General features: G+C 40.5%; 1 long non-coding RNA gene across 1 annotated transcript; it reads right to left on the bottom strand.

Moving 5' to 3' along the window:
• Positions 1 to 1,030: 1,030 nt before the first annotated feature.
• LOC139553279 (uncharacterized) lies at positions 1,031 to 2,738 on the bottom strand. Its single transcript, XR_011670626.1, has 2 exons — positions 2,324 to 2,738; positions 1,031 to 2,211 (listed from the first exon to the last, which is right to left on the bottom strand). It is a non-coding gene; the product is annotated as an uncharacterized lncRNA (long non-coding RNA).
• Positions 2,739 to 7,928: the final 5,190 nt, after the last annotated feature.

Below are 7,928 nucleotides of genomic sequence, written 5' to 3' on the forward strand. Positions count from 1 at the left end.
AAAATGGTATAAGATACTTGTATGTTTGAGGAATTTTTATTATGAGATTTCTGTTGTTTGAATTTGGCGCCCTGCACTTTCACTGGCTCTTGTCATATCGATCCCGTTAGCGGGATCTCAGCCATAGCTCAGCTACTAGCAGGCCAAGCAGTGCTACATTGGCAAAACCGGGCAGGTAATTCATAAAGCATTTGTGGGGGGGGCCGGGGGGCGAGATGTAACAGTAAGAGAGGGAAAGTCTGCATAGTGTTTAAATCAGACAGGTTCTGCGGTGTGGACTTGCACACTCCCCATCATAGATTTAACAACCTAGGATTGGTGCAGCCACTGGCTTGAGAGAGTTCCCACCGTTGTTAAATCCAAATGCGAGAAAGTTCACACTTTGGGGAGAATCAAAGCACTGAGTCTGTGCAACCACATGCAGACTCGAGGGGATTTCAGAGAACATGAAGTGCTGGTGGATCTGTCATGGAGTTTTATTGTTCTCAATCGAGCGTAGAGACAGAGTTTTGCATGTTTTAACATTAAATGAGTAGAGCGGAAAAGAGAGATCACCAACTGTCATTTTTTGCAAAAAGCTGATTTAATGTCTTCTACACTTTCTGATTCCTTACTCCTATTCCCTCTGTCCGTTCACCTTCAAGTCATTCTGCTCTGAACTGCAGCAAGAGTGAGTTCAAAGTGATTGTCGAAAGTGATTTCGACAACACAATAGGTATGGCACTAGGAAAAACAGAGATTTAAGCACACAAGTTTTTCTGAAGTGAGAAGAGAAGTGAACAAAGATAGAAGTGAACAAAGAAACAAAATGTTTTTATGGTATCATTGAAGATTCATGGAAGACTTTACGCTGTGTTCAACTACTGTTAGGGCTGCAAGCCCGATATCGGTACACCTCTGACAACATCCAGCTCAAGTGCAGGGCGCGAAATTCAAAATCAATTTTTTTAAAATATTTAACTTTCACACATTAACAAGTCCAATACAGCATTTGAAAGATAAACATCTTGTCAATCCAGCCAACATGTCCGATTTTTTAAATGTTTTACAGAGAAAACACCACATATATTTATGTTAGCTCACCACCAAATAAAAAAGAGGACAGACATTTTTCACAGCACAAGTAGGATGAAGTAGCATGCACAAGCCAACCTAACTAACCTAAAACCAACCTAAATAACCTAGAAAAAACTACCTCAGATGACAGTCCTATAACATGTTACACAATAAATCTATGTTTTGTTCAAAAAAATTGCATATTTTAGCTATAAATCAGTTTTACATTCATGCTACCATCATAGCTACAGTCAGAAATCGCACGGGAGTAGCCAGAGAAAATACAGACACCAACGTCAACTACTAATTACACATCAGAAAACATTTCAGAGAAATATATGGTGGATAGCTAATGAAAGACAAAGATCTTGTGAATAAAGCCAATATTTCAGATTTTTAAAATGTTTTACAGCGAAAACACCACATATATTTATGTTAGCTCACCACCAAATACAAAAGACAGACAGACATTTTTCACAGCAACGGTAGCATGCAAGTAGCATGCACAAAGCTAACCAAACTAACCTAGAACCAACCTAAATAACCTAGAACCAACCTAAATAACCTAGAAAAAACTCCCTCAGATGACAGTCCTATAACATGTTACACAATAAATCTATGTTTTGTTCGAAAAATTTGCATATTTTAGCTATAAATCAGTTTTACATTACTGCTACCATCTTAGCCACCATCATAGCTACAGTCAGAAATCGCACGGCAGTAGCCAGAGAAAATACAGACACCAACGTCAACTACTAATTACACATCAGAAAACATTTCAGAAAAATATATGGTGGATAGCTAATGAAAGAGAAAGATCTTGTGAATACAGACAATATTTCCGATTTCTGAAGTGTTTTACAGCGAAAACACAATATATCGTTATATTAGCTTACTACAATAGCTAACACACAGCAGCATTGATTCTAGTCAAACGCTAGCGATAGCACAGTTCGACAGATATATGAAAAAGCATCCCAAATTGGGTCCTTATCTTTGTTGATTTTCCATCAGAATGTTCTCCAAAGGGTCCTTTGTTCAGAACCGTCTTCATTTGGACCCAGAACGAACGATGTCCCTCTTGAATTAGCATGGCACACTGGCCATGCCGTGCTAACCTCTCCGTCTTGACAAAATTCTTGCGTCGCATCACGTCTAAAGTCCAGAATAAATTTCAATAATATAATTAAAGTATATTGAAAAAACATACTTTAGGATGATATTGTGACATGTATCAAATAAAATCGAAGCCGGAGGTCATATTCACCTATAACGAGGGTTTTCCAGGAGCGCAGTCCAGTTCCTACTTCGCGCCCAGAAAAAAAAATAAAGTGCGCACTTCTCACTCCAAGATGTTGTTTTCAGTCCCTGACAGAGATAATCAAGTCATTTCTTCTCTCACTTCCGCATGACACCCAGGGGAAGGCGTGTGACGTGTTTCTACAGTCCTAAGTGCCAAGGCCTTTTATAGAGAGTATCTTGAAGAGAGACATAGCTTCTTGGAAATTTCACTTCCGGATAGAAAATGGGCTGTAAAAAGAGTTATGTTTCACTTAGAGAAATAATTAAACCTGTTTTAGAAACTAGACAGTGTTTTCTATCCAATAGTAATAATAATATGCATATTGTACGAGCAAGAATTGAGTACGAGGCCGTTTGAAATGGCCACCTCTTTCCAGGTTACTCACTGCTGATACTCACTGCTGATATTTGAGCCATAAGAGGTTTTAACTAGGCAAGTCAGTTCAGAACAAATTCTTATTTTCAATGACAGCCTAGGACCAATGGGTTAACTGCCTTGTTCAGGGGCAGAACAACAGGTTTTTATGTTGACGGCTCAGGGATTTGATCTTGCAACCTTTCGGTTACTAGTCCAACGCTCTAACCAATAGGCTACCTGCCGCACCATATGACAACCAGGGCAGGATAGCAGCACAAAATGTCATAAGTATGACCCCAGAGCCCAAAAGACATGCAGTTGCCCATTCCTAGGACATCGCCTCAACATTCTACATGTTCATCAAACCAGCCATCGAAAAAAATATTACTAAAGATGACAAATTTGGAGGGTTTCCGGTAAATATGGAGAAACTGGAAAAGGATGGATGAGATTGACCTGCGTGCCTACATAGGGCTGCTAATCTTAGTGGGTGTGTATAGGTCCCGAGGCGAGGCCAAATGTAGTCTCTGTGATGTAGAGAGTGGAAGGGTGATTTTCCATTCCACGATGCCACTGAAAGTCTTTCACACTTTCACAAGAATGCTACAATTTGATAATCGTGATTCAAGGCCTACGTGTGAGAGACGAACTGGCGGCCATAAGAGAGGTCTGGGAGAAGTGGGTGGCGCGTCTGCCATACCTCTACAACCCTGGGCCAGACGTAACAGTGAATGAGCAACTGGTTCCATTCAGAGGTACATTTTTATTTTCATATCTGTAATGTAAGTGATTTTCACTGGTAATTTTATTATGTATTCCAGTAATATCATTGATATATGTGACTGTTTTCTGTGACACTGATACTAATTACAAAAGGTCGCTGTCCTTTCCGGCAGTATATGCCCAGCAAACCAGCAAAGTATGGCATCAAGGTTATGGGTGGCAAGAAGATGCAAGTCTACACAGGGAAGCCGACCAGTGGAGGCCCGGAGAAGAACCAGGGGATGCAGGTTGTGCTTGATGTGACAGATGGACTGAGGGGGCACAGTGTCATGGGTGACAATTTCTTCACCTCTTATGAACTCAGCCAGCAGCTCCTGAAGAGGAAGATCAACATGGTTGGCACAGTTAGAAAGAACAAGCCTGAGCTCCCCCCTGCACTCCTCGCAACAAAGGGGAGAGACGCCTTCTCATCAAAGTTTGCCTTCACCCCCACCACCACTCTAGTCTCTTACCTCCCAAAGAGGAACAAGAATGTGGTCCTCCTGAGCACACTGCACAAAATGGCTGAGACCAGTGATCGTGAGGACAGGAAGCCAACCATTATCCTGGACTACAACCACAACAAAGGAAGCATGGACAATCTGGACAAGGTGATTGGAACTTACAGCTGCAGGAGGATGACTGCCTGTTGGCCCCTGGTCATCTTCCATAACATCATTGATGTGTCCTCATACAATGCTTTCGTGATATGGAACAAGATCAACTCTACCTGGATACCTGGAACAAGAGGGGGTGTTCCTGGAGCAGCTGGGAAAGCAGCCTCTGCAACGCTTGTGAAAGCTGTTCAGGGGGCTGAATCTTGTCCTGATCCACCTGAGGCTGCACCTGGGGCAGGCAAGAGGAGGAGATGCCAATTCTGCCCCCCAAAGAAGGATTGTAAAACAAATACTATGTGCTGCACATGTGAGAAATACATCTGCAAAATCCATGCACACACACTTGCCTACATGTGCTAATTAGAGTTTATTTATTTATATTCTTCACATTTTTGTTTAAAATATTATCTTATTTTATTCTTATGTATTGTTGTTGTTTACACACCTTCTGGGTGGGGGCAATGGTTAAAAAAATGGGAGAAGACTAGTATTTTGTAGTTGAATTCCTCATTGTACAGTACGTATATGACAATATATCACTATGTGCCAAAAAAAGTTCAAGACTTATTGTTTCCCTTCAATAAAATGCATTCAAAACTACTTTCTGCACATTTCTGCTACTTTATTAGGCTAAACAAGTGCTATCTCTTACTAAAAATATATATGTTAACACCTATGCAGTACCTTTAGCAATAATAATAATAATAATAAACCTCTACTTTAGTAAAGCAAACAATTATGACAGGTGTGTTGTAATAAAAACGAGTGGTGCCTACTGATTAAATGCAGTCTTTCTGCATTGTGAAGAGGGAAAACCCAGCTTTCACAAAGTTTGTGATGAATGACAGGTTGTTTCTTCATGCAATATAGATTCGGTGTTTAAAATTCAATTAAGCTGCTTTATTTTAGGGGTTTAGTGAAGGCGGGTGATTTTTTACCCTTAGGACAAGGGGAGTATACAGAATGTTAAGACTACACAAGGGTTAACAGCTTATCCTGGTTGTGGATCCTGCAGGCTACTGGGTACAGACCTGTGTTGAAAAACTATTGGAAATCATTTCAAATACTTTATCTGTACTTGGTCCCGTGTGGTCCCGTGGTCCCGTGTGGCTCAGTTGGTAGAGCATGGCGCTTGCAACGCCAGGGTTGTGGGTTCATTCCCCACGGGGGGACCAGGATGAATATGTATGAACTTTCCAATTTGTAAGTCGCTCTGGATAAGAGCGTCTGCTAAATGACTTAAATGTAAATGTAAATGTACTTACTTGACCTTTCCTGGCGCAATGGAACCAAATCAAATTGTCTCAAAAGTGCAAACCCCGCCCATCTGGAAGTCCAGCCAGACTAAAACAAACGCTAAAAGTATTTGGAAGACTTTAAATCGTTTTTTGAACCCATATCTGGCTGGGTTTTGCTTGAGTTCTCCTCCAGTTGGCCTTTCTACACTTTATTGGGCCAGATTAGTCTTCCAACGAGTGCCGTTCAGGGCTACGCTGAAAGACTAGCACTATCATCCATGCACCATGAATACTTTATAACCCTAATAAAACATGCATTCATTGTACCAGAAGTGCAGGGAATTATGCTCCGCCACAATCCTTGCACTTGAACTCCCATCATTATATGTCCCAAAGAAATTCTCTCTCACTAATTGGTCTTTTGACTAATCAGCTCTGTGAAAAGATCTGATGTGATTGGTCAGAAGACCAATTAGTGGAAAAAATATCAGAATTGGACTGCCTGTGTAAATGCAGCCCTTGAGGCTCATTACTGATGAAACTTGGAGTGATGATCAGTTGCCATTTTATTTATTGGGTCTTGGAATGTAATTGGATTCTATGTAATTCTGTATATCAGGATCCAAAACCTAAACCAAATTTACAAACAGCTCATTGACATTGCAATATATTCCACTGTACACAAGTAGATTAGTTTTGACAGATTTATTGCTGAGTTTTCATTAAATAAACCAATTCATTTAGAGGCATCAAGCCAAAGGCTAAGAAGGAAAATATATTGTTTTCAGGAGTATAATCTTTTGCTTTATTTTATTACGGCTCATTTTAGAATGGGCTTTATAAGCCAGCCAACCTTTAATTTCTCTCAAATTCCTTTACCTCCAATGAGATGTTTTTTTCTATAGTCTGAGATAGAGATTTGTATTATGAGGATTGGACATTCAGTTAATCCTCAGATTTTTCTCCCCACTTGCAGCATTAACAAAATAATGCATTCGGCCCAAAATGAAATGGATTATTTCGATATGCCTATTAAATTGCAGGAGTCAAAAGCATTCAGTAGGGTAGTTAAGCAGAACATTAAACACAAAAGCTGGCTGTTAATGATGTTGGAAATGAATTGATCGACGTGAAGCATTTTCAAAGTCAGGCGAGACTCGTCTCGAGATGGTGTCTCCGTTGTGGGGGAGATGCCCCAAAAATGATACATTCCCAGCACTCACGTAATAAGACAGACAAGCTTGGGTTTGCCTGGAAAACCAACAAAATGATGTATTTACCCAAATGGAGCTTCATACAACAATTTATGAGAATCGAGGAAAACAATAGGAACAGATACTGAGCTATCTGGAAAGTCGTACAGCAAAACAACCAGAATGCAAGATGGTCATGATACATTTCATTACACATATTGAGGTATACATTTTGTATGGAAAATAAATGGCCATTGACTTACAACCCCAATACCAGGTCAATATCAGGAAAGTGCTACAGCCTCCAGCTCTTACCTCAACTGACATAAATAACATGTCCGTCTGAATCTCTGTGTTAAGGGACCTTATCCAGATCAATAGCCATAATGAGAGAGTCTGCAAAAGGCGTAGAGCCATAAACAACAATGTGTCGTGTCCGCATCCATTAAGATCGGCCCATCTAAGTGAAGGACAGCTTACGAGGTTCAACCTCATTAAAGGCAGGGAGTTGTATAAGGTTAGATCGTGCAGCAACTAAGACTGCACTGAGGGTTTAAGGGAAGAGCATCAAGTAGGAGTGACACCAAATGTCAAAGGACAATGGGTCAAAGGGCCTGTTCTTCAGTAGAATGTACCCACTGGACACAGACAAGCAATACACTGTTTACTCTGCTACCGTCCGGCAAACGGTTGAAACAGCTTCTACCCCTAAGCCATAACACTGCTAAATTGCCAGACTGCTATCTGCACTGACTCTATCTTGCACTGAACCTACATACACACACATTCACTACATACGCACGCACGCACACACACTTTTACACTCATCATTTGCTTCTGCTACTTTATTTTACTCATATTATTATTTATCCTGTTGCCCAGTCATTTTACCCTGCCTTCATATACATATCTACCTTCGAATACCTCATACCTCTGCACATTGATCTGGTACTGGTACTCCCTGTACGTGGCTCCATTCTTGTGTATTTTATTTTATTCCTCGTGTTACCATTTTATTTTGTATTATTCTTTTTTAACTCTGCATTGTTGGGAAGGGCTCGTAAGCAAGAATTTCATGGTAAAGTCTACACCAGTTGTATTCGGCACGTGACAAATCAAATTTGATTCAACGTCAGTTCAACGTCTAATTTTGAATTACATTTGGTTGAGTTGTCAACTAACGTGAATTCAATGTGAACTCGACAAAACAATTCACCATGTCATTGGATTTAGGTTCAAAGTTGGGTTTTGCCCAGTGGGTAAAGTTCCACAGAGCTTGTGGGATGACAGAGCTCATTAGAAGCTATAGAGACTAATATTCTATTTTTACGGTAGAGACACAGAGGCAGGATGGTAAGAGTGAACGTAAAGGTTGTCCTCAGATCACCTGTGTGTCCTTAAC

This window comes from Salvelinus alpinus, chromosome 25 (genome assembly GCF_045679555.1).
Source record: "Salvelinus alpinus chromosome 25, SLU_Salpinus.1, whole genome shotgun sequence".
Taxonomy (NCBI): Eukaryota; Metazoa; Chordata; class Actinopteri; order Salmoniformes; family Salmonidae; genus Salvelinus; species Salvelinus alpinus.